The sequence below is a fragment of the Nyctereutes procyonoides genome, unplaced genomic scaffold, assembly GCF_905146905.1.
Source record: "Nyctereutes procyonoides isolate TBG_1078 unplaced genomic scaffold, NYPRO_anot_genome, whole genome shotgun sequence".
NCBI lineage: Eukaryota > Metazoa > Chordata > Mammalia > Carnivora > Canidae > Nyctereutes > Nyctereutes procyonoides.
Genome location: NW_026575145.1, coordinates 12,255,759 through 12,281,760, shown reverse-complemented (window position 1 = coordinate 12,281,760; position 26,002 = coordinate 12,255,759).

The following is a 26,002-nucleotide window of genomic DNA, read 5'->3' as shown; positions in this document are numbered from 1 at the left end:
CAGGATGCATGTGACTGGGTACCTTCTTTGGGTTTTCTGGCAGCTCTCAGGTAGACTCCCCAGCCCCTACACCCCCATCGTCCAAGGTTGTAGGTAACAACGGTGAGCTATGTCTCTCCATAGAGCGATGGGGGCAGGCTCATGCAGACCCTTTATTTTTTTTTAATTTTTTAATTTTTATTTATTTATGATAGTCATAGAGAGAGAGAGAGGGGCAGAGACATAGTAGGCAGAGGGAGAAGCAGGCTCCATGCACCGGGAGCCCGATGTGGGATTCGATCCAGGGTCTCCAGGATCGCGCCCTGGGCCAAAGGCAGGCGCCAAACCGCTGCGCCACCCAGGGATCCCTATGCAGGCCCTTTATTCTTTTCTGGCAGTCTTTAGTATTTGGCAAGACTCTCCATGTCTTTTCATAATTGGAGTTGCACTTTGCATTGGAAGTTGGCTAGTGGCCAGAGGCTCTTCTAGCCTGGAGAGTCCCTGCATCCATCTCTGGGCCTGAGGGAAACTTTGGGTCCCAAAGTAGGAAGTCTCACAGAATTAATTACCTTGCCTGTCTCATGTCCCTTTGTGATCCTGGAAAATTGCTGTGGGAAATAAGCTCCTGGAGAAGAGATCTTGATAGGAGGACTTTTGAGGGGATGGGACGAATAGAGAACAGGAAGTCGTCTTCTAAGCATAATTTTACCAGAAGTCATTACTTTTTTATTTGCATTTCCTTTCATTATCAAAGTTAGAAAAAAAAGCGCAATTGCAGTTATGCAATGGTTTATGCAGTTATTATGAGCCTGAAAGTGTTCTTTGGGCTGTGTGTGAGTCGGCACATCCCTGGCTTCCCGCACTCAGGGCAACAGAAGGCACTGGGAATTTCTCAAATGTTCGCAAGAATGTCGAGAGGGAGTTCTGAGTAATCATAATTCCTTGAAGTTCTTGTGGGAAAATGCAGTCCCAATTTCCTTTTAGAGACAATGGTTGTTGAAAATTACTTGCCACGAGAGCTTTCATTGGTGCAAAGAATGATAGAAATGTGCTTCTGTGGAAGGCCCCAGCAAATGAAAATCCTTCCGCGGGGACAGCACGGCCCTAAGCGTGGAGCAAACTCGCATCCTCCAGCCACCAATGCCTGCTGTGTTTCTGATCCACTCAGCTCTGGTGTTTTGGCCATTAATGGGATCAGCCTAATAAACCTGTCAATGTCCTTCTTGCTGTCCTCTTCTCTGGGAGACCCAAATCTTGGTGTCTCTCGCCTGTCCCTGGTCTCTCCGGCCCTACAGGAATCTCCTGGGCGGTATCTGGAAACCATGTCTCCAGGCTGATCAGCTGGATCTGCTTGTCCTGTGGGCAGGCCCAGGAGCTGCTGTCACCCTGTCTTTGCCACTGGGCTCTCATCTCCACTGTAAGTTTCTGTCCAGTGTCGTACCCTTTCTGGTCTCTGGTTTCCACCAGCCAGGCTGACAATTAGACTAAGTAAGGAGACAGCAAAGAAAGAAAAAGGAAGAGAAAAGGATAGAAAAGGAAAGAAACAACCCTAGCCAACCCAAGCCAAGATGCCTGGGTTGCTCTCTGCAGTGGGGACTAGCTAGGTGGCAACTGCCCTGCACATGGCCCTCCGACTCACAGGTGCAACTGAAGGTAGAGTTCAAGACACGAGGAGATGCCAGGGGCTGATGGAGCCTGCAGTGTGAGGACCTGTCTGCCCACACCAGCATGGCAGCCTGACCAGGCCCACAGTGGCAGCCCACTCCTCCCAGCCTGCCTGTGCTGGTCTAGCCTGGACTCTCAGCACCTGTCACCAGGCCTTTGTTTTTGTTTTTAAGGAGCAAAATAACTTTTTTTTTAAATCCTCTTTTGATGGTCTCAGCCAACACAAACTCTTTATAATTCCAGAAATAGTCCAGATATGAGTGGCCTTATTCCCTCAAGGTGTTTAGGGCCAACCCCTGCCTCCTTGGAGGAATACAGAGAAAGGATGAGCCCTCGGGGCATGTGGATCTCTTTGCTCCCAGCTGGCCATCTGCTCACTCTGGAGCTTCAGGCTCCCTTGTGGGCATCAGGTGGGCATCACTCCTCCTTACTAAGCAGCAAGGCAACAGGGAATATATATGGAGGAAAGCATGGGCTTTAGGGTTTTGTGCCAGCTTCACATCATTTTTTCTGTTCACTGAGTCATCTGACAGACATTAATGAGGGAACAGAAGTGAGCACCTACCGGTCCTGGCTCTGAGGAGCACTCCCGTGCTGGAAAAGCTCACCTCCTGTGTCTCCCTATTCTCCCTCCAGGAGGTGAGGGGCCTCCTTGAAAAGTGCCTACGGAGCAGTTTCATCCCTCTGTGAAGGAGCTTTGGCAAGCACATGGCTGAGTCACAGTCTTGGTGACACAGAGCACGTGGCTTTAAATTGCCCAGAAGTATGACTGGCACTTCAGGCTGTGCCTCCCCACCCGGAGGGGTTCTGGATGAGCCACTGTCAGCTCAGAACAAGCGATCCAAAGATAATCCTTCTTGTTTTCTAAAAGCCAGCTGTTGAGTTTCAAAGCCTGTCTGTACATGGAGAATTCCTTGAAGGCAGTTGAAGTAACCACTATTTTTTTTTCTCTTTTTTAAAAATTACCTAAGCTAAGTGCCTTTTTCTGAGAAGAGCAGATTCCCCTGTGGGTCTCCTGAGCTTAAGGGGAGGGTGGAGAATGCTCTTACTTAGGAGTTGAGTGATGTGATCAGGCCCAGTTCAAACAGCTTGCTGGTGGCAGGCACCTGGGTTCCTGCCCCTGGAAGCTCATGTGACCCTCTGCGGAGCAGCCCCATCTCTCTGCTGCAGGAGCAGAGATGGGAGAAGGCAATGGGCAGCTGTCCCAGTGTCCACCAGGCAGGGTGGAAGCCAGGCAGCTGGCAGCTTATCAGTGACAGGCTGAGGCCTGACTCATGGCCCCGTCACAGCCCTTGGTGGAGGACAGACCCACAAAGGAAATTACACAGCACTCTGTGGCCCACGGTAGAGGCAGGGGCTTTTCCAAGTGCATCAACTGGGAAGCAGCCTTCACCCACGCTGGGACCTGACTTGGGGACCCTCGCTAGCTTCAGGTTGGGCCTGGTGACTGCAGGAAAAGGGTGGCTGGTGCAAATCCTTTGTATGGTTCCCCTTTGGCTGGCCGGGCACCCAAATCCCTAACCCATCGGTGACAGAGCTGCTATGCTCACGGAGCTAGCCTTCCACACACCGTTCCCCAGGCTGCAGCGCCTACTTGAGCCACAGCCATTCACCCAGAATCTGCACTGGCCCTGGAAGCTTGCTGAGGGACCCTCAGTCTGAACAGACAGTGCTTCCAGTGGAACTAGATGCCATGCCCCTCAGATAGTTGTGTGACTCTGGATAACTAAATCCGACTTGTTCTATCTCAGTTACCTCCTCTGTAAAACGTGTGTGGAACACCTACCTCACAAAGTTGTGTGAGAATGACATGAGAATACATGCAAAGGGCCTGGCCCATAGTAGCTGCTCTGTACAAGTTCCTTGTTCTAAACCTCCTCAGAGGCCCAGCTCAAACTGGCACCAACTAGCACCCAGCGCTCAACTCTCAGTTATCCCTTTCTGTCCCCCATATCCAGTCCCCAACTTTTCATGCAAATGTGTGGCTGGAGGAGACAAGCTCTGTCTTCATCATTGTCATCGTCATTGAAATTGATGAGTTCATTCTCTGGGCAGTGTGAAAGGTGGGCCTAGCTTGAGACACCCACCCAAGGGGCAGACCTTTGAAGAGGATTATTTTTCACCCTCTTCCTCCCAGCTCTGGATTTGACACCCCAGGACCACCCTCCAGGGAACCAGATGTGGAGGGGAGGGGACTGGCTACCTGCTCCCAAAGTCAGGGGTGGGTGGGAGGAAGTGATGGGTGGCCCACGGGCCTTGCACCTGGAGTTAGTCCCGGGAACCACCTCTGGGAAGACCTTCAGCCCCATGAGGACTGTGACAGGGTAGGATTCTCCTGGAACCCAGAAGATAGGATTCTGTTGTAGATTCTTCCAGTCTACCCGTGCCATCATCTGGGGCTAGGGCTGCACTCCTATCCCCTTCTATGACAGGGGTCCCGTGCTGGGATGACTGTGTGCCAGTTGTGCAGAGGGCTGTAAAGGTGGGCAGCCAAGGTCCTGCCTCTCCAGGAAGTACCAAAGCATAAATCAAGTAGGTATGTAACAAGAAAATATCAGCCCAGGGCCTTCCCTCTACCTAACCCATGCTCCACGGTCCCCCACATCCTGCTGTGCCTGCTGTGCCTGCTGTCCCCTCAGCCTGGAGGTCCAGCTGCTAGCACTCCCAGCTCTGGATCACCACCCAGGGCTTCTGTTAGGGCTCCAATTCTCTCCTGACCTCCAGTATGTCTCAACCACCAAACTGGCAGGCCAGCCCTGGAGCCTGGTCCCCTGAACTTGCACAGTACCCACCACGTAGGAGACACTTTACATTTGCTGAAAGTCTTGTGGTGAGGCCAAATGGAGTTGTGCGTGGATGCGCATGTGCATGAGGGGAACAAATTCGCTGTGTGCCCATGAGGCTCCGGGAAGCTCTGGGCCAGCGCCACACCCTGCACTCCTGGCATTTCCTTTCATCGGTGTAATTTGTGTGGTTGCTTCTGTGTGAGTTCGGGGTGGCTTTTATGCAGACATTCCTCAATAAGGCGAGCCCTATCTCTCTTTTTATTTCCCCCATTGGAGGATGCTCTGACCACAGGGCCCCTGAGCTTCCCTGTGCTTTCCATTACCCTCAGCTGCAATTAAGAGCTTTAGGTTTGCAAAGGGTTTGCTTAGGTTTGCTTCACATCCAGTCCCCCCGCCTCTCTGAGCCCTGCTGGCCCCAAGGCTTGGGCCACCTTCTCCAGAAGATGGACCTTCATCCCCCAGGCTCCAGCCTGGGCTGGTCGGCGACAAGAGCCCTGCTTCCTCCTGGAACTGCCCACAGCATTTCAAGGACTCACTTGGGCTAATGGCCTCCTCCCCCTAGCAGCCTGGGAGTGGGGGCAGACGGAAACCCCTGTGTGGCTAAGGGACTCCCCTGAGGCCTCGGCATGGCATACGGCATGGCATACGTATCAAGGTTGGCTTATTTTAATCCATTCCACCCCCAGCTGAGCTTTAGAGAGTGCTGTTTGGGTTTGAAGGCACAGTGGAGACTCATGATGTTGCATCTAGGAAGAACTTAGAGTTATTCTGCATTTGGTCTTTAAAACCACCCTGCATGTGGGTAGGTGAGGAGGGCAATTATTATCTCTAACAGACAGGAACCCTGAGGCCTGGTGATTAAGGTCACTCAGCTGCTACACTGAGTATCTTCTGAATCCTAACTCAGGGCTACTTTTCTCTAAGTGCCCCAGGGATAGGTCCAGGTGCCGGGCATTGCGCCTAGATAGAGAGTTCTAGAGACCTCTCTCCCCAGGGAAGGAAGGTCAGGAGAGCCATGACTCCACTTAATGGCTGGCTGGCCCTGGGTGTTGAGGAAGCCCTGAAGCTGTAGTCTCAAAAACAGAGAATGGATCTGTCCTCTGGTCTGGCATGTGACGTGATCATAGCTGATATGACACTGAACAACCATTTTTCTGTGCACCAGACACCATCCATATACTTTACCAAGATGGACTCATTTAATCCTCACAAAACCCTAAGAGGTGATACGATTATTCCCATTTTACAGAAAAAAATTTGGGGGACACACAGGGGTTAAGAAACTTATCCACGTTTACATAGCTGGGAAGTATCCATTAAATGTCACTTTTCATCAACTCTTTTTAGACTTTTTAAACAAGACCGCACCTAAAGCCATGCCCTGGACATGAGATCAAGTGTCCCCAATCTATTTGTCATTCCTCTACTTCCCCTGCAAAGGTATGCTTTTCCTTGGTGCGTACAAGTGTGGGCAGTTTATTGTATTTTGTAAAAACGAAACTCCTCTTCATTTTCTATGTTGTTGGGATAAGAAGCATATTTTCATTTTTAAGTCATTTGCAGTCGCTGGTGCTTTCCTTCAGCTGGGATTCTGCACAAGAGTGACCCAGAGAAGGGACAGTAACTGGGCTGCTGGAATTTCTAAGTGGTCTCTGGGGTGCACCATGTGATGCAGGGACTTTTCTGGACAGGGGACCTGAGCTTACTGGTGACAGTGACTGTCAGGCAGAAGAGCACGTGCCTGGGGCCAGTGCCACAGAGAGCTCACCCCTCTCACCCAAGGATGTCTGTCCTCCTTGAATGGGTCCCAGCACACAAATCCAGCCTGAAACCAGTCCCTTGGGGGTGTCTGAGTTTGAGTCTTGAGACATCTGTATGCAGCTATTTTTATAGGGTTATCTCTAAACTTCAAAGACAAAACACGGCCACTTAAACATTAGCTCGCAGTGCCAGACAGTTGTCCCCCCACCCCCACCCCCGCTCCTCTCGCCAGCCCCCTTCTCTGCCCGGCGGAGACAGCGGAGACAGCGGCAGAGGCTGGGCTCACACTCCGCACTCCACTCCGCATTCCGGGCTCAGCACCCCCGGCAGCGGCAGGAGGGCGGGGAGGCTGGACGCATCCCCCCCCCCCACCTCCCTGAGGCCTCTCTCAGGGCTCGCCTCGCCGCCCTCTCGCCCCGCCAGGCCTCTGGGGTCCCCAGGGACCCCCCCCCCCCCCGCCTTGCGCTGAGCCTCCTGCGCCCCCCAGGGCACACACCCTGCCTCTGGCCTTTCTCCACAGCTCTTCATCAGCTCTGTGCGGTGACGCTTACACCAGTGAGGTGCACAACGCACATCTCGACCCTCTCCGCATCCACTCCTCCCTCGCACTGTATCCGGTCGAAATGACCTCCGTGAATGCCACCCTCCACGCGGGACGCCCAGGGCCTGGAAGGTCCTAGCTGGATGTAGTTAAAGTCACCGATGGGGCTTGGCGTCTGGAAGGATGACTACATCCTGGAGGGAGGGCCCGCGGGAAAACAGCAGCGGCTGTGCGAGCCCGTTCCTCGGGCCTGAAGCGCCGGGCCGCGCCGGGTCCGTCCGACCCCCACGCAGCCGAGCGAGGCCTCCGGGTGCCCGCCAGCGCCGCGCACAGCCGGGGCGCACAGGCCCCGACAGAGTCTCCGGGCTGCGGGCGAAGCCCTGCCTCCCGAAGCCGGCGGGGCCACCGCGAGGACAGGGCGGCCGCCTCGGGGCTCCCGGGACAGCCGGGCAGGCCCGCAGCGCCGGGCGCTTCAGGAGATGCTCTTTTTTTGGCCTGCGCTGCTCCCGGGATGCTGGGCCCGTGAGCCTTCGGAGAAACAGGAAACGCTCACAACTGGTCCACCCTTGGCCCTCTCGGTTTTTTCCAGGTCCAGAGAGCAATATGAAACGCATCCTGTTACGGTAACATGAGTCAGCTGAATCCTGCTGGGGCTTCTTCCCCAGGTGCACAGATGCGCGGCTGGAGTGGGGGGCAGGGACTGGAGCGCAAAGGGCCTTAGACTCCGCAAGCCCGGAGAGAGGTTGTGGAGCTTCTGGCCCACTTCCTAATCACTCTAATTACACAGACAAGGAAGGGGCCTGGGTGGCAGAGGGGGGCCAGAACCCAGGAATCCCAGCTTGGAACAGCTCCCTTCCGGCCAACCCTGCTCTCGTCTGGCCCTAAGCTGTCTTCTGAGCCGTTTTTCTAAACCCTTTGCTAAAGGCCTAGAGGCTCAGCTCAAAGATGCTTCGTGAAACCTGGTCGTTCAGAAGTGGGGGAAGGGTGATCCTGACAAATTAAGGAAAGTAAATGCTGCCTCCAGAAGCCTTTCTTCATATTCCCTCCTGGAGTGATGGTTCCTTTCCCTGAGATCCTGTTTCTCAGAGTCTCCCGAAGTAGACTGCGAACATTAACGTTCATCTCTATCAACCCACATTTTCTATGTAACGTCAGTGCTTTTTTCTCCTGCACAGTACACAGATTCCTAGGCAATTTTACACCTCCCCCTTCATGCCCATCCTGAGCAGTGTGTGTTGAATTTGAGTGAACACATCATCCAAGGACAGAAGCCACAGAAATCCAGGGACTGAGACTCAAGCAGGTCTGATTGCTGATGGCTGGGACGTTCCAGTTAGGAGAAGACCTTCTGTAGCACAAGCAGGGGTGGGGATGAGGGCTGGTGCCAGATTAACAGGAACCAATTGGGATTGTTCTTTGGACCAGAGCAGATAAAAAGACTTACAGTTCTCCCCACTGCCTTACAACTAACATTAATGGTTGTATTCTTGAGAGCTTACCATGGCATTTGGGTTATTCCTTTCAACCCTATGGATAGGAACTACCCAAACCCCCAATTTAAATATGAGAAAACTGAGGCACAGACAGGTTAAATGATGAGCTCCAAACCTCATGGCTGAGAAGTGGTGAGGCCAGGAGGCCACCATTAACCACTATGTTCTACTGCCCCCTCCCCCTGAAGTGATTTGGTGGTGGTCTCCTTGCCTTTGATGGGGCATTGAAGGGTCCTCTGAGCAGAGAGTCACAGAGGCCGCTCAGGCAATGTGGGTTCCAAGATCAAGGAGCTCATTCTTTGCCAGGTCACCACGAGGACTCCAGTAGTTCCATGACCTTTCAACTGTGACATGTCCTTGCCCAGCTCCTGCCCTTGGGTGCCCAGTGGGCCTCTCAGGCAAAGGGTGGGCACAGAAAGAACCCCATGAGGAATAAGCCCAGCCTGACCCTGGCCCCACCTCTGGTGCTGCCTGCTGGAGGGTGGGTCATGGAACCCTCACCAGAGAGCCTGGTTATTCAAACAAACTGAAACAATACAGTTAGAAACTAAGCCAAGATGCTGGGCTAAGAAGCCAGAAAAAATAGGAAAGGTGCCTCCCCTTATCAAGATCACAGAGGCCTGGTCGACTGAGCAGTGGGAACAAAAGGTTCCAATTAGAACACAGAGCTGTTATTGAAGGAGACATTTGGGAGGAAAACCAACACTGTGTAACCAGTCCACTCCTTTCCCGGGACAGGGGCTCGGCAATCTTTCCTGCATCTGTGAATGGAGCTCTCGGCAAACAGAAAGGCATGTCCGGCTTCCCATTTCCTGATCCTGAAGCAGTCCTGTTAACACCAGGGTCTTTCTACCTTCTGTGACATTTACTAGGCTACTCATTATACTAATTTCTTAATCAAGGAAAAATAAAGTAAAAAATCTTGGGAAATCTATGAAGCTCAATGCAGGCATACCTCATAAAGGTGACTCAGTACTTCTTTATTTCACAAAGGGAACCAGAAGTTTCACAAGACCAATGTTGTTCCCATTAACTCAGTAGTCTGAACCAGGATTTCCTGACTCCTAAACTTTTTGCTGACGGCCCTGGGCTCAGTTACAAGATTTGTGCTTGGCAGGAATAGCGCTCTCACCTTTTCAGAAATGGTTGAGTCTCGAATGGCTAAATGAGTTGTGCTTCTGCAAAGCATCACAGACTGGTTCAGCCCTGGAAGCCAGGGTGTCCTTCTGGAACACTGAGAAATACCGAACTAAAATCCATCTCATGAACCAGAAGCAACATTGTCAACAGAAAATTTGCCTATGAATGAGACATGAAATCAAAAGTAGGTGTCCAAAAAAAGCTTTCACTAACAGCACGATCAGTCGTTCCTGATTTTTTTCATTACTATCCATTTTCTCTTATAAATGTATTTTTTATAAATGTATTTTGTAAATATATGTGGACATTTACTGTTATTAGTCAAGAAATCAGAAGGATGGAGGTAAAATTTTATGTTTTGGTAGTTTCTTGTTTTGCAAAGTTACTTGCTTATTTTTACAAAGTACTTTTCCAGATATCATGCCCTCCTTACCAATACTATAATTTTCCTAATTTTGCATGAGGCTCACATATGGTGTATTTTAGCCAACACGAATTCAGTTGACTTTAGAACATCTCATGTCGTGTCATCTGCTTGCTGATGGCAACCACAGCATGGTTTGGTCTGATGCTGACTGAAAGAGTTGAGAGAGTTCAAGACTTGGCAGTGAGTCCCAGGAAGGTCCTTGAGCCTGGGGACTGAGCCGTGCATTGCCAAAACCACAGCGCCTGAGGATGGGGCAGGGACAGAGGAGGTTCTGAGGCTAGATTACTTTTTGCTTGTGTGTACGTGCACACACACATTCACATGCACACATACATAATCATTTTGTTTTTATAGTGGCACTTCTTCCTTACCGAGCTACCTTTCCACAAAAAGTGGATGTCAGTTGCTTCTCCTGAGAGCCTTATTGGCCTTCTACTGACCCCAGAACTTCTTCCATTCAGCCAGTCTCTCTCTGGGCTGGGAGCCACAAGTATTGTTCCCAAGAGCTGCCTGGCACTACTACAAGAACTTCCAGTCCTTGAGAACAGGAGCCATGATAGACTTTTTGAAATTCCTTGTAGCACTTTCAAAGAGATATACACTTAAAAAATAACCTAATGAACACTTGGGCTGTTTCCATAATTTGGCTACTGTAGATAATGTTGCTCTAACCATTGGGGTGCATATATCCCCCCTTTGAATGAGTACTTTTGTATTTTTTGGGTAAATATCTAGTAGTGCAATTGCTGGATTGTAGGGTAATTCTATTTTTAACTTTTTGAGGAGGCTCGAGAGTGTTTTCCACAGTGGCTGCACCAGTTTGCATTCCCATCAATACTGCAAGAGGGTTCCCCTTTCTCCACATCTCTCCAACGCCTGTTGTTTCTTGTGTTGTTGGGTTTAGCCATTCTGACAGGTGTGAGTTTATATCTCATTGTAGTTTTGATTTGCATTTCCCCAATGATGAGTGATTTTGAGCATCTTTTCAGGTGTCTTTTGGCCATCTGTAGATCTTTTTTGGAAAAATGTCCATTCATGTCTTCTGCCTGTTTTTTAATTGATTATTCATTTTTCCAGTATTGAATTTGATAAGTTCTTTATATATTTTGGATGCCAATCTTTTATCAGATACATCATTTGTAAATATCTTTTTCTATTCTGTAGATTGCCTTTTAGTTTTGTTGATTGTTTCCTTTGCTGTGCTTAAGTTTTTTATTTTGAGGTAGTCCCGATAGTTTATTTTTGCTTTTATTTCCCTTGCCTCAGGAGACAGATCTAGAAAGAAGTTGCTATGGTCAATGTCAAAGAAGATACTGCCTTTGTTCTTTTCTAAGATTGTTATGGTTTCAGGTCTCACATTTAGAACTTTAATCCATTTTGAATTTATTTTTTTAAGTTTACTTTTTTTAGCAGTCTCTACACCCAATGTGGGGCTCAAACTCATGACCCTGAGAAGAAGAGTTGCATATTCCACCAACTGAGCCAGCCAGCCACCTCATTTTGAATTTATTTTTGTGTATGATGTAAGCAAGCTTAGTTTCATTCTTTTGCATGTTGCTGTCCAGTTTTCCCAAAGCCATTTGTTGAAGAGACTTTTTTCCCATGGGATATTCATGAGTCGTGAATGCATTTCTAGGTTTTCTATTCCATTTCATTGATCTATGTGTCTATTTTTGTGCCAGTACCATACTGTCTTGATGACTACAGCTTTGTACTATCATTTCAAGTCCAAGATTGTGATGCTTCCAGCTTTGCTTTTCTTTTTCAAGGTTGCTTTGGCTATTTGGGGTTTTCTGTGTTTCCATACAAACTTTAGGATTGTTTGTTGTAGCTCTGTCAAAAATGATGTTAGTATTTTGATAGCAATTGCATTAAAATGAATGGATAAAGATGTAATATATATATATGTATGTGTGTGTGTGTGTATATATATATATATATATATATATATATATATATATATATATAGGAATATTACTCAGCCATAGAAAAAGAATGAAATCTTGCCATTGGATGGAGCTAGAGTATTATGCTAACTAAAATAAGTCAGAGAAAGACAAACACCCTATGATTTCACACATATGTGGAATTTAAGAAAAAAAAAAACAAATGAGGAAAGGGAAGAAAAGAGAAAGGCAAACCAAGAAACAGACAACTACGGAGAACAAACTGATGTGGGAGGTGGGTGAGGGAATGGGTTAAATAGCCGATGGGGATTAAGGAGTGCATGTGTTGTGATAAGGAACAGGTGTTGTATGGAAGTGTTGAATTGCTGTATTGTACACCTGAAACTAATATTACACTGTATGTTAACTAACTGGAATTTAAATAAAAACTTTTTAAAAATGAAAAAAAAAACTTTAAAAAAATGAACCTAATAAGCAGCAAACACTTTCAGGAATTTTAAAGTGGCTTTTAGTACTGGTTTTAATTTTTTTTAAATTTTTATTTATTTGTGATAGTCACACAGAGAGAGAGAGAGAGGCAGAGACACAGGCAGAGGGAGAAGCAGGCTCCATGCTGGGAGCCCGACGTGGGATTCAATCCCGGGTCTCCAGGATCACACCCTGGGCCAAAGGCAGGCGCTAAACTGCTGCGCCACCCAGGGATCCCTACTGGTTTTATTATAGGCATACATTTTTACACAGACTTTTTTTTTTAATTTTTTTTTAATTTATTTATGATAGGCACACAGTGAGAGAGAGAGAGAGGCAGAGACACAGGCAGAGGGAGAAGCAGGCTCCATGCACCGGGAGCCCGACGTGGGATTCGATCCCGGGTCTCCAGGATCACACCCTGGGCCAAAGGCAGGCGCTAAACTGCTGCGCCACCCAGGGATCCCTACTGGTTTTATTATAGGCATACATTTTTACACAGACTTGATCACTGTGTGTCTCCTTTTGTATTTTACTCTGACCTAACATCCTACAGTATATACTGCATATATATTTCCATGTATTCAATTATCTTTTACTGTTTAACAAACTACCCCTGAATGTAGTGGCTGAAAAACTACCTTATTACTTTTCATGAGCCTGTGGTTGTTTGGGAGGTTCTTCTGCTCCACATGGTGTTACTCATGTGGCCGCATTCAGCTGGGAGCTCAGCCGGGCATCTCTGCTCTTCTCCATGAGCTGTCTCAATTCTCACAGATATCTCCATGCTCCCACTGGCTAGCCAGGACTTCCTTAAAGCATGGCAGCTGGGTTCTAAGAGGGCATAGTACAAGAGGACAGACCTAAAGCACAGGCACTCATCAAGGCTGTTCTTGTCCCATGCCTCCTTCAAGTCCCATTGACCAAACCCAGACGCATGCCTAAGGCCAGCGCTGAAGTGGGAGGTAGTGCACAAAGACATGGATTCCAGGAAGCTTGCTTTCTGGGAGGGCACAGTCTACTACAATGTAACAGCCACAATGTCCTACTTTTCCAGAATACTAGTAATAGTTAGGGATTTGGCATTCTTAGGCTCAATTATTTGAGAGCAAACCTGATGTCAGGATTGTGATTTTGCAAGGACAGCATTAGAGTTGTGTCTCCAGGCCAGGGCTGAAGTGAGAATCACTTACCTCTGAGTGAGCCTGGCTGTCTCAACACCTGAATTGTCAAGGCTTAGATGGCCTCCACTCATCTTGGCTACAGGGTAGTTCTTGCAAAGTGTGTGGTGGGGGCAGGGGGATTCAACACTTTGCCTTTGTGGAAACAAAAAGGACATCACGTGAAGATAACTAGTGGTGGTTGAAAAGATGCAAGAATAAGTAAAAGATACATAGGGACTCTATGAAGACATGATTCAGCAGGCAAGGAGCTGGATGTTTCCTTATGTACATATTTGGGGATTAGCAAAGTTTTTGAAATATATTCATTACAAATGTCAGGAGCTACTTACTATATTAATTAATGTAATAAATCTTTTGTTGCTGACATTAATAGAATTTAAATATGAAGGAAAAATAATTCACCCAGGGGCACCCCTCCCATTTCCAGATCCACTTTCTGAATACCTTTCAAGAAAGGGACAAACATAAAAAAAAAAAAAAGAAAGGGACAAACAGCCAGAGGCCACCCCCTGCCCATCCACAATCAGTAATTTACTCACAACCCTACCACTTGTGTCTTCTTCCCAGACTGTGGTCTTATTCTTGCATGATTATATGTAAGTATAAGCATACAGTAGGTACATTTTGTATTCTTTTAAAAATTCATCATATACACCTTTCCTTCTCCTATTCCTCCTATTCATGGTTTGCTTAACTCTTCCTCTGCAAGTAGATATCTGGGCGTTCTACACTGTTGCTATTATAAATAGTGCTGCTATTAACATCTTTGCAAATCTTTTATTTTGAATTATTTCCTTGGAGGTATACCTCTAAAGTGGGTAACAGAGTATAAATAGCTTTTGTTGTCTATGTCCAAATTGTTCCTAGATTTACCCCACCAAAATAAATTCCATATGGATTGAGGTTAGATATTAAAAGAATAAATGAACAACCCCTCCCCCAATCTAAAGGAAAACAAAAGAAAGTAAGTAATATAATCATTGGAGATGAAAGGACTTTCTAAGTTTAAAAGAGAAATAATCAGGGGAGCCTGGGTGGTGCAATGGGATGAGCATCTGACTCTCTGTCAGGGTCACAAGAACAAGCCCTGCATTGGACTCTGTGCTTAGCGTGGAGACTGCTTGAGATTCTCTCCCTCTCTTTCTACGCTCTTCCCCCCCGCCACACACAATACCTCTCTCTCTAAAATAAACAAATCCCTCAAAGAGAAATAATCATACAAGAAAAGACTGATAGGTTTGATTTAAAAACATTTAAGCCACACTGAGCTGAGTAAAGACTATTTCCTGTGGCAGTGAGGGAAGTACACCCCTAGGCAGGGCTATGGCCTCTGCAACCCAATAAAATGTAGATAGTGAAATCCTTTCCCAGAAATAGCACAGAAGTAGCAGGTACCTTGTGGGACAAAATATATATTGCTTGGAAAACAGCATGAGAAAACACACAGCCAATACCATATTATAGAATTCTTAAAAATTAAAAGAAAGTCTAGTAAAAGATACTGGTAGGCAGGACGCCTGGGTGGCTCAGCGGTTAAGCGTGTCTGCCTTCGGCTCAGGGCATGATCCTGGAGTTCTGGGCTGAGTCCCACATTGGGCTCCCTGTGGGGAGCCTGCTTTTCCCTCTGCCTGTGTCTCTGCCTCTCTCTTTCTGTGTCTCTCATAAATAAATAAATAAATAAATAAATGAATAAATGAATGAATGAATGAATAAATAAATAAATAAATATCTTTCCCTGCATGGAGCCTGCTTCTCCCACTGCCTGTGTCTCTGCCTCTCTCTCTGTGTCTCTCATGAATAAATAAATAAAGTCTTTAAAAACATAAAATTAAATGTGTAACATTCTTACTAACACACTGCTGGAAGGAGGAAGGCTTACTCTCAAAGTGCACTGATTTAGCAATGCTGTAAAGAGCCAGAGTAAACCCGTGCCCTTTGGCCCAATACATGCTCTTAGGAAATGCCATCCTAAAGATAAAACCCTAAATACTCAAGAAGCTCTGTAGTCAACATTCTTTCCAGTACAATAAATAAATAAATAAATAAATAAATAAATAAATAAATGGAAATAAAGATCTAATATTCGAGATTTGGTATTAATCTAACATTAGTGATTTGGTAAATTATAGTAATTACTTGTTGGATATTATTCAACCATTAAAACTTAATGTTTAAATAGCATATAATATGGAAACTGCTTACAGCATGTTACATTTTAAAACAGATTACAAAAGTATATATACACAAGTATATAAAGAAAAAATGGCATAGAGTCAGGAAAGAGATCTTTCAGGGGCAGCCCCGGTGGTCCAGCGGTTTAGCGCCTTCGGCCCAGGGCGGGATCCTGGAGACACAGGATCAAGTCCTACGTCGGGCTCCCTGCATGGAGCCTGCTTTTCCCTCTGCCTGTGTCTCTCATGAATAAATAAATAAGATCTTAAAAAAAATTTTTTTTAAAGAAATCTTTCAAAATAGCAATTTTGAGAGCTACTCTGTAGCTGAGTTTGTATTTGGGTAAGGAAGGTCTCGTTAAGTTAGTTGAATTTTTTTTCTTTTAAGAAGCATGCATTTCCTTTGTAATAAAAAAAGAACTAAATGTATAAAAGGCAGGTACCAGGAGCCCTCCCTCCCTGTTAGCGGGGATTCCGGCATCTGATGTATCTCCGCAGGCTGAGAGGGCGGTACACTTAACAATCATTTGATTTTGCATTTCTCAAACTTCTACTCAAAAGCTCTCCACAAGATCAGGAGAACTGAAGGTGTTATATGGGGAATTAAGGGGTTACAGGGAGGGGGCGCAGGAGCAGGGTCCAAGTGGATCTAAAACCGAGAACCGAGAGCAATGAGAACCTGAGGGAGCCGGGCAAGATGGGAAAGGACGCATCGGCCGTGACTTTACGGTCTCAGTAGAAATACTGAAAATAACTCTTGAGCCAGATTCATATTCATCTGTCTATTTAAAAATACTTACTGAGCACCTAACTGTAAGTACAGACTGGGAACCCTAAAGGGCGGGCCTCCAACGGTACACACGCAGCGAGAACCAAACGCCGGCGTCACAGCGACGCCATGACGACGCCGAGTAGGGCGCGGAGCGACGCCTGGAGCGTGACGACACTGACGTAAACGAGCGTAAAATCAGCGCTGCCTGACGCCCGTACAGGCGCCGCTGGAGGATAAATAGAAGTGAACAGACGTAGCTGAACTGGATCTGGAGGCTACGCGGCGGCTTCAGGGGAGTGTCCCCTGTCAGAGACGAGGGGAAGGCGGAGAATGGAGCCAGGCGTGATAGTTTAAAAGACACGATATGTCAAGTCCCCTTTGTTAGTGACGTGGGAAAAGCATTGCAAGTAAATATCACGGAGTGTGGTAATTCTAGGGGCTGGGGTGGGGAAGTGCTTTGGTTGAGATCCGTACCAACGTGATAGGATGGAAGAAGGAGGGTTTAGGAATGCTGGGGAGATCGGAGAAGGGCTTCTGCCGGCTGAAGAGTCAGCTAGCGCCAGCCAGACCTGGGGCTGGGGGTGAGGAGCAGAGGTCTTCCTGCAGGGCGACCAGCGGAGGCGAGGACATACCGAATGTGGCAAGTGTGTGTGGCTGATAGGCCGCGCGGGCACTGCCAGGGCCTGGGGCCTCACGCGCCCTCAAAGGACCTTAGCTTCATCTTGGGGGTGCTGGAAGGCCAGCCTTGGGCCTGTGTAAACGCGAACTGGAGGAGGAGGTTACCCTAGAAGACAGGGACCATCCTGAGGTGTTCTGGAAGCCCAGTGGTCACCCCACCACTCACGCATTCACCCATATGGGCTGGCGCTGTTTGTCATTGCAGGAACATCAAATGCAGCACAAAAGTCCAGGAACACAGGATATTTGAGTGGCCCTTAGAAGGGTGGTAGTCATGGAGAGCAGCTTCGGAGGGGAATAGTTGTGGTCAGAGATCTCAGCAACCTGGGGAATCAGCGGGATGGAAGCAAGGGCCAGGTGGGAGCTAGTTGTCATTTTTGGGGTGCCCAGCACCCATTATGAGCATTCTAACCTTCTTTGGGGAGATTGCATCATCCCTACTTCCCTTAACAAAGAGGGTGAAAGAGAGCCAAGGGAGCCAAATCGTCTCCACTCCACCCCCTTCCTTGCCCAGTCAGGACAGGAATGTGGTCTCCACCTGGCCAATGGATATTCTTGCCTAGGGTTTCAGATGCTGAACAAGTGAGCTGAGGACAGTGAGTGGTTAGAGGTCATTTACAAAAGCAGGTGCAGCGGGGTGCTGCAGTCTTGGTGCACTGGCCATGACCTTTTTCTGGCTTTCTAGAGCCCTCAATTTTTGACTCTCCTGAGCCCGGTCTTCCCAATCTCTTGTCTATTCTGTGAGCTCTCCACTCCCCAGGGGTTTCTATCAACTTCCCCTTTGCTTAAAATTAGCTGTGTCTGGTTTACGGCTCATGGACACATGCATCAGCCTGAGACAAGCACTCATCTGACAGGTGGCAATGGGGAGTCAGAGTATCCCACACTCTTCTCTTCACAATATATCTTGTTTCTAATTCATCCCCTGCGACCTGCATCCAGATCTGGTTTTCTCACTCCTGGATAACTGCAGCTTCTTGCCCGCTGGTCTCCGTTACAGCTCACTCTGCATCCTAAGCACTGGAGTCCTTCTATGACCTCCCTGCTCAGGAACCTAATGTGACTACTTGTTGCCTGTAGGTCAAATCTAGACATCCATACCCTCTTTTTATCTGGTCCCATCCCTGCCGTCTGACCAGAGAAGCCCTGTGTACTCCTTCAGGGGCTCCAAGTGGACACCTGCCTTGGCACTTCTCCTGCTTGTAAGCCTGTCCTTTCTTGTCCAAACTGTGGCAAGAATTTGGCTCTCTGAATCTGGCTCAGTGTTCCTAGGAACTTGTCTAGGGTTGGGGCAGTTACCGACCCTCCCTGGGAGCTGCTGCTGTTCTCTGTAGAGAACAGGTCAGATGGTCGGTCACTAAAGGTTCCTTACAGTTTCCAACTGAACCAATACTACACAAAGCCACCCTCCCTACACTGTTATTCACCCCTTTCTTTCATGAGGCCCCAGCCCCAGCAGTGATCATGGAAGGACCATCCAAAGGCCTCCCTTTCTCTGACTCCATCCTTCGTCATTACAGTCCTACAAGCTGGGTGGGTGCAGTTGGCCCTGCACTGTTGCACTCCAGAAAAAAGGAGACCAATATTGAACCCAGGCCCACAAAGACACAGAGCTCACTGTTGGCCCCAGTCGCGTGGACCACAGCCTGTCTGGTGTGCAGTCTGGGATTTGGTCACGTTGTAGTCTACAGGACTCTCCCCTGTGGGTGCTGCTGCCTAGGCCACCACCCGGCCCTGTGTCATGTTGCTCCATATGGCTTTCTAACCAGTGTCAGCACTGGGACTTCTCTCTGAAACCAAGCTTAATGCCAGCACAGACCTCTTGTGAGATAGGCACCCACTAGGCTGGCTCTCCAACTCACAGTCATGCTGCTCCATATGGCTTTCTAACCAGTGTCAGCACTGGGACTTCTCTCTGAAACCAAGCTTAATGCCAGCACAGACCTCTTGTGAGATAGGCACCCACTATGCTGGCTCTCCAACTCACAGTGACCCTCCTGGTCATTGATCTGCCTAGATTCATTCAGGGATTCAGTGCCTGCTCTCAAGATTTGACAGGTGTAAACATGCCCCACTTTTGGGATATGATTAGTCTGAGTCGTCTCCCTGGAAGTGTATGTGGGGCAGGGGTGTGACTATATGTATGTAAATGTATAAGTATGAATGTGTGTGCTAAGAGTGTGGATGTGTGTAAGAAAAGAGCAAGATTCACTGAGGGGTTGGCCTGTCTCCATTCCATGCCAATCACCTGTGAGCTTGGCAGCCACAGCCAGGCTCTTCTGATATGTGACAGGACACACAGAGAGAAAACCGGAAGAGCTACTGCTTGGAGAGGAGCGCAGGTGGAGGCCAGGCGATTTCTCATGGCTTCACCACTTCAGTGAGCTTTCATAGCCCTGGCTCCAGGGGCATCCGTTTCTTGTGACACAAACCATGACCATTGTCACCTTGGCTTATGCTTCTGGATCCCTGACTGTGGCCTTTCTCAGACTGGGTTTGTGAGGCATGCTCAACTGTAGTTAATGTTTTTTAGAACAAATTAAATATGAGAATAGCTTTATTTTTCCCCCTGATAATTAAAGTAATAGAGAAATACAGAAAGAAGATAATTTTTAAAATCTCTCTGAATTATTATTTTATTTTAGGTATGATAATGGCATTAAAGTTACACATTTAAAATATAGTTCTAGGGCACCTGGGTGGCTCAGTTGGTTAAGTGTCTGACTCTTGATCTCAGCTCAGGTCTTGATCTCAGGGTTGTGGGTTTGAGCCCCATGTTGGGTATAGAGATTACTTAAAAATACAATCTTAATAAAATATTAATTTATTTATTTAAGAGATACACACAGAGAGAGAGAGAGAGAGCAGGGGGAGAGTGGGAGGTATGTGCCAGAGGGAGAGGGAGAGAGAGAGAGTCCTAAGCTAGAGATGCCAGTTCATTTTATTTTTATTTTTTTAAGAATTTTTAAAAACATTTTATTTATTTATTCATAGAGACACAGAGAGAGAGGCAGAGACACAGGCAGAGGGAGAAGCAGGCTCCACGCAGGGAGCCCGACGTGGGATCTCCGGGATCAAGCCCCGGGCTGGAGGCGGCGCTAAACCCGCCGAGCCACCAGGGCTGCCCTCATTTTAATATTCTTTCTGCATATGTGTGTGTTTGAAATTCTCCACAGTAAGTCACAAAAAAACCAAAAACAGGGATCCCTGGGTGGCGCAGCGGTTTAGCGCCTGCCTTTGGCCCAGGGCGCGATCCTGGAGACACGGGATCAAATCCCACGTCGGGCTCCCTGGATGGAGCCTGCTTCTCCCTCTGCCTGTGTCTCTGCCTCTCTCTCTCTGTGTGACTATCATGAATGGATAAATAAAATCTTTTAAAAAAAACAGTACCTTATTAATTAGTCCAATTACCCAGAAATAACCACTGTTAACATTTTGGGTATTTGTCACTCAAGTTTGTCATCCAAAGCCACTTACTATGTTGTTTGGGAGAGATGCCCTAAGTTAAAGCAAAAACTCCAGTCACTCACGTTCCCAGTCTCCCTTCTCAGGCACATGATGGAGGATCCAGCAATCACACCCTCTGCCTACACCTTGAATCAGAGGCTAATAATGGGAGGACACATTGGATCAACCAGTAGGGCCAGAGTGTGGCAGCCTAGACTGCAGTGGTGAGGTCACTAGCTCTTCTCTTTGGCTCTCCAGCCCTCCTGCAGATTCTGAGGGCTCCCCAAAATCCTTCTCACAAATCTTTTCTTCTTAAATTATCCAGAATTAATTTCTTTTGTTCAAACTAAAGTCCCGGTGGGCAGAACATAGTATAGTTTTTTCCTTATTGACAAGATAATACTATGCAAACCACTCTGTGAGATGCTTTTTTTTCTTCCACTTCATAGCACGAGGAAGGCATCTTTATAGGCATACAGACCTTCTCCCTCTTCTCTGTTCAAATGCTATTAATGCTCCTACAAGAATGAGAGTGCTCTCTTTCCCTGCCTTTCCCACAAGTGCGCTGGGAGAAGGAAAGGAAGGGTCTCCATAATAAAAATTCACTTTTTCCTAATGAGGCAGGGTGGGGAACCCTGAATGGCCTGAGGGTATGCCCAACCAGCTGTCCCCTCACAGTGGGCTCCCAGCAAGGCCCCAAGAGAGGGATGTGCATCATAGTCCATAAGCAGGTTGTACTTCTCCACTGAGACTCGTCCCCTGAGCAGCCTGCAGCCCGGCCCGCTGCTGATCGCCAGAGCAAGAGGGTGCACCTTCCAAGGCTTTACGGGACTGTCACGGGTCATGAGCCTTCAGGCTTGCCCCCTGGGGCCTGGACCCACAGCAACCTTCAGTTTCCCACCGTTAGTCGGGCACCTCATTGATCCCATCTCTTAGTTCAGCCCCGTGGCAACTCTTGGATGTCAGGTATAGGCCGAAAGGGCTCCCCCATCAGGGGACCACATATGGAGGCTAAAATGGCCTGGTTGAAGGTGGAGCCCTGGGGCAAAGCACAAGGTCAGGGAGGCTGTAGGTAAGCTCCTTGCCCCAGTTTGTACTTAGAGAATCTGGTTCCACAGGTCCTGGAGGGCTTCCCTGGGAGGCAGAAGAAGGAGTGCTACTTGGAAGGAATGGCATGCCAAAGGAGGGTTGTCACATGCCTCAACCTTACTAATGTGAATAATCCTAACAGCAGGAGCTGTCATCTACTTAGCTTCTATATGCGTGGGCACTTTGCCAGAAGTCCACTTTGCCAGAGCCCCAACTATGAGTGATAGTTAAGCATCACAGCAATGGCAAGAGAGCTGTACCATCTCGCTTTACAGATGAGAAACTGAGAAGCCCAGGGTCACACAGTGGCACAGATTGGGGCCCAGAGTGGGACCCAGGTTGGCATACCCTTAGGTCTGCCTCATTAGGAGGAGAGTGAACTTTTATTATGGAGACCCTTTCTTTCCTTCCACCAGCCCACTCGTGGGAAAGGCTGGGAAAGAGAGCACCCTCATTCTTACAGCAAATTAATAGTGTTTGAGAAAATGAAGGAGGAAAGAGGTCTTTATACCTAAAAAAGGACACCCCCACACGCTATTAACTGAACAGTCCTTCTGGAAGTTGCTTCTGTCATGATAGTCACCAGGGGTGGTGCCCCTTAAAACAGCCTTTGCTCAGTACTGTCACCCCCTCAGAAGGTCAGCTGAATGTGGTCTAAACTTAATCACAAATGACCTTGGGCAGAGTTTCCGAGCAGGCGCAGAGGAGGTGAGTTTTGTCTCCCCTTTGCAGGTGGGTTCCTACCAGTTGCTCTGAAGAACCTCCCACGACACCCTGCTGACCTGAGACCAGAAATTCTGGAGCCTCTCTGCCTGCAGCGGAGACCTCTCACTGAAGCCCTGGGGGCCGGGACTGTTTCCACAGCTATGCAGTGAGTTCATAGGAAACTGTGAGTTTCCCCAGCACTTGTAGCAACTCCGTGAGTTACCTTCCTCTTTTTTTTTTTTTTTAAGTTCGTTGAATGTATGTATGTAATCTCTATTCCCAATATGGGGCTTATACTCACGACCCCCAAGATGAAGAGTCACATGCTCTTCTGACAGAGCCAGCCAGGCGCCCCTATATCAGTTATCCTTCAAACACTCCTGTGAGGTACTTTTCCAACTTTTCTGATGAGGAAACTTTATAAAATAGAATTAGTAGTAAATGGCTTCTCAGAGTAAAATGGGTTTGTGTGGCAGCCAGAGCAATGGGAGGTTACCAACTGCAGTAGTGGAAAAAGACAGTTGTGAGGGGCTTCAAACCTCTTCAGCAGATGAGGAGGCTCATCCGGGGCCAGCCTGATGAGCAGGGGGGCCCAAGAGGCAGGTTCCAATCCCAGCACTTCCACTTTCCCTGGCTGCATCACCTCAGACAAGTTGCTAAACCTCTCTGAACCTCCGTAAAATGGGGATCATGATGCCACTTCGGCCCTGTAGCGATCACAGCTGTAAAGTGGCTGATATATAGCCACTGCCTGAGAAAGGATGCCTACTGTTATAATTCCCCAGTAGCTGGATTACCTGGGTCCATGGTGGTGTGAATTTGTGATGTGGATTAATGCTTTGAAAAGACAGAAATTGTAGCTAAGGCTTGTCAATCACAGGTGAAATTCTAGAACACATAAACTTCTTCTCTGATCCTTGCCTCACTTCCTCCGTGCTCCCTTTGTAGAGTTTCCTCTGCGGACTCCCCGTTAGCCTACCCCTACCCCCACCCCTCATTGCTTGTAGGTTTATGTCCTGAATTTTTAATCAGTTTAATTGATCAAACTGTTTCTATCATGTTTCCTCATATTCCTCAGGCCCTTACTCCAGGCCTAGTGACTAGTTAGACTGGGGACAAATCTACCCCCTCCTGCCCCTCGTTTTCTGCCTACATTAATGTGACTTTTCATCATCTCATTAACTTCACTATTCCAAGCTGCTCTTGCCTAGGCAAATAACTTGATTATTCATTACAGGAATTTCCTGAAAAACCCATTAACCCTTCAGAGGAAGCATCAACAGACAGTTCAGGCCTGAGAAACCCCTTTCCTTAAAAATCTCACCTTGCTGTTTCCAGTCCAAAACTGCTATATTATAAAATTTCTCCAGTCAAGCCTTACCCGCACTGAAAGACCCACTTATCCCAAACTCCAGATTCTCACGGAGATTTGACCTTGCCCCCCCCCCACACCACCCCCGGATGCTTTGGCGACCATGGGTGGAGTCCTTTGTTCATAGAGCTCCTCTTGCCCATCCCTGTTGTACATATTTCAGACCTGGAAAGTACTGCATACACCCCAGACAGACTCCTTCGTGGTGAATCTGCTGGTGGTACAGTTATTCCCAGTTCTAGCCTCAAAAAGGTGAAAGCTTTCTACTCCATTTGACTTGTAAGTTATGGGATATTTACATATTGATGGTTTAGGCCTCCCCTTCAAACCAGAGGCTTACTCTGTGTTTTGTGGAGAGCAACTGAGCTAAGTGTATATACACGGAAAAGTTTTTGGAGCCCCGTCCTTCCTTCCCACCCCAACCCCCATCCCCCCTGCAGGCCGCACACTGTGAGTCAGGTGGCAAGGTCCTGCCCTGGCAAGTGGCCTCCCAATGATGGGGTGTGAAGGTGTGAAAGGAGAACTTTAAAACACAACTAAAATTGAATCAACACTAGAACATTTCACCTGAAAGAAGCTCATTCATTAGTCCTTAAACCTTGCATTTGCTTGTTTGTTTTGGGCTTCCCTGGGGATGAATATTAAAATACTGCAAAGGTCTAAGACGTCTGACCAATTTAATGTGGTGACTTTGGGTACACGTAGCCTCAATTAGAAGTGCACATAGACCACACAACTGGAAACTCCTGGAAGGAGAGATGTGTGTGCCTCACTTCCTTTTATTTAGCACCACATGAAACTTGACACTAAACATTCAGAGGCGCTGAATCCTGGTCCCACACTATTGTTCAATTTACTGAGGTTCCCTGAGGTCTTATGTCTTGCAGCCTCTGCATTATTACATAGTTTCTGTGAGACACTCTTCCTTTAACAAGACACATCAGGAAATCAAACCATCCTTAGTAATATTTATCCAATTTCGATAGCATATCAGTAATGAATGTGTGAGAACCAGATTCAGAATTGATGAGCTGCCATAATTTTAGTTAGCGGGAATCCCATGCATGCTTTGAAGTGGCTTTATATTTAGAGGTTGATAATGTGGATCTGGAGCCCACCCAAGCCTGGCGTTGCCACCCACTAACTGTGTGACCGGGCTGAGTTTCTTAAATTGACTGTGCTTTCGTTTCCTTATAAAAAATATGAAAATAATAATAGTACCTCCTCACAGGGTAGTTTGAGGATTACAGGAATTCATACTTGCAAACCACTTAGAATAGTGCCTGGCACATAGGAAGCACGATGTACATGTTTAATAAATAAAAAGTGAATTTATGATTTTATTCCATGGTATATCTTATCAGATCAGGTAACACTTTGAAAAAAGTATTATATAAACTGAAAATATGGTAATTTAAAAGACCTTAAAAACGTATCTTTAAATAGTTGAGTGCTTTCTGGGCACCTGGGTGGCTCAGGTGGTTAAGTGTCTAATTATTAATTTTGGCTCAGGTCATTATCTCAGGGTCATGAGTTTGAGCCCCAAATGGGGCTCTGCACTGGATGTGGAGCCTGTGTAAGATCCTCTCGTCCCCCCTCCCTCTGTACCTACCCTACCTCCATAAACAAACAAACAAATAAATAAATAGTTGAATGTTTTCCATATAGACTATATTCCATAAATTTTTTAAACTTTAATTCCAGTATAATTAATGTACAGCATTATATTAGTTTCAGGTGTACAATATTCAATAACTCCCTATATTACTCAGTGCTCACCAAGGTAAGTATACTCATGGGGTACCTGGCGGCTCAGTCTGTGGAGCATGCAACTCTTGATGTCAGGGTTGTAAGTTTAAGCTCCATTTTGGTTATAGACATTGCTTAAAAATAAAGTCTTTTTTTTTTTTTTGAAAAAAGAAAAAGATAGGTGTACTCTTAATCCCCTTCATCTATTTTACCCATCCTCCCACCACCTCTCTGGTAACTGCTTTCTATAGATAAGAGTCTGTTTCTTGGTTTCTCTCTCTCTCTCTTTTTCCCTTTGTCCATTTTTTTGTTTGTTTGTTTCTTAAATTCCACATATGAGTGAAATCATATGGCATTTGTCTTTTCCTGGCTTATTTCATTTATACTCTCTAGATTCATCCATTATTGGCTCCTAGGATCTTTCTACTTTGATTTTTTTTGAGAAACTTCCATAGTGTCTTCCACAGTAGCTGCACCAGTTTGCATTCCCACCAATAGTACATGAGTTCCTTTTTTCTCTACATCCTCACCAATACTTCTTTCTCGTGTTTTTGCTTTTAGCCATTCTGACAGGTGTGAGTTTATATCTTGTTGTTGTTTTGATTTGCATTTCCCTGATGATGAGTGATGTGAGCATCTTTTCATGTGTTTGTTGGCCATTTCTATGT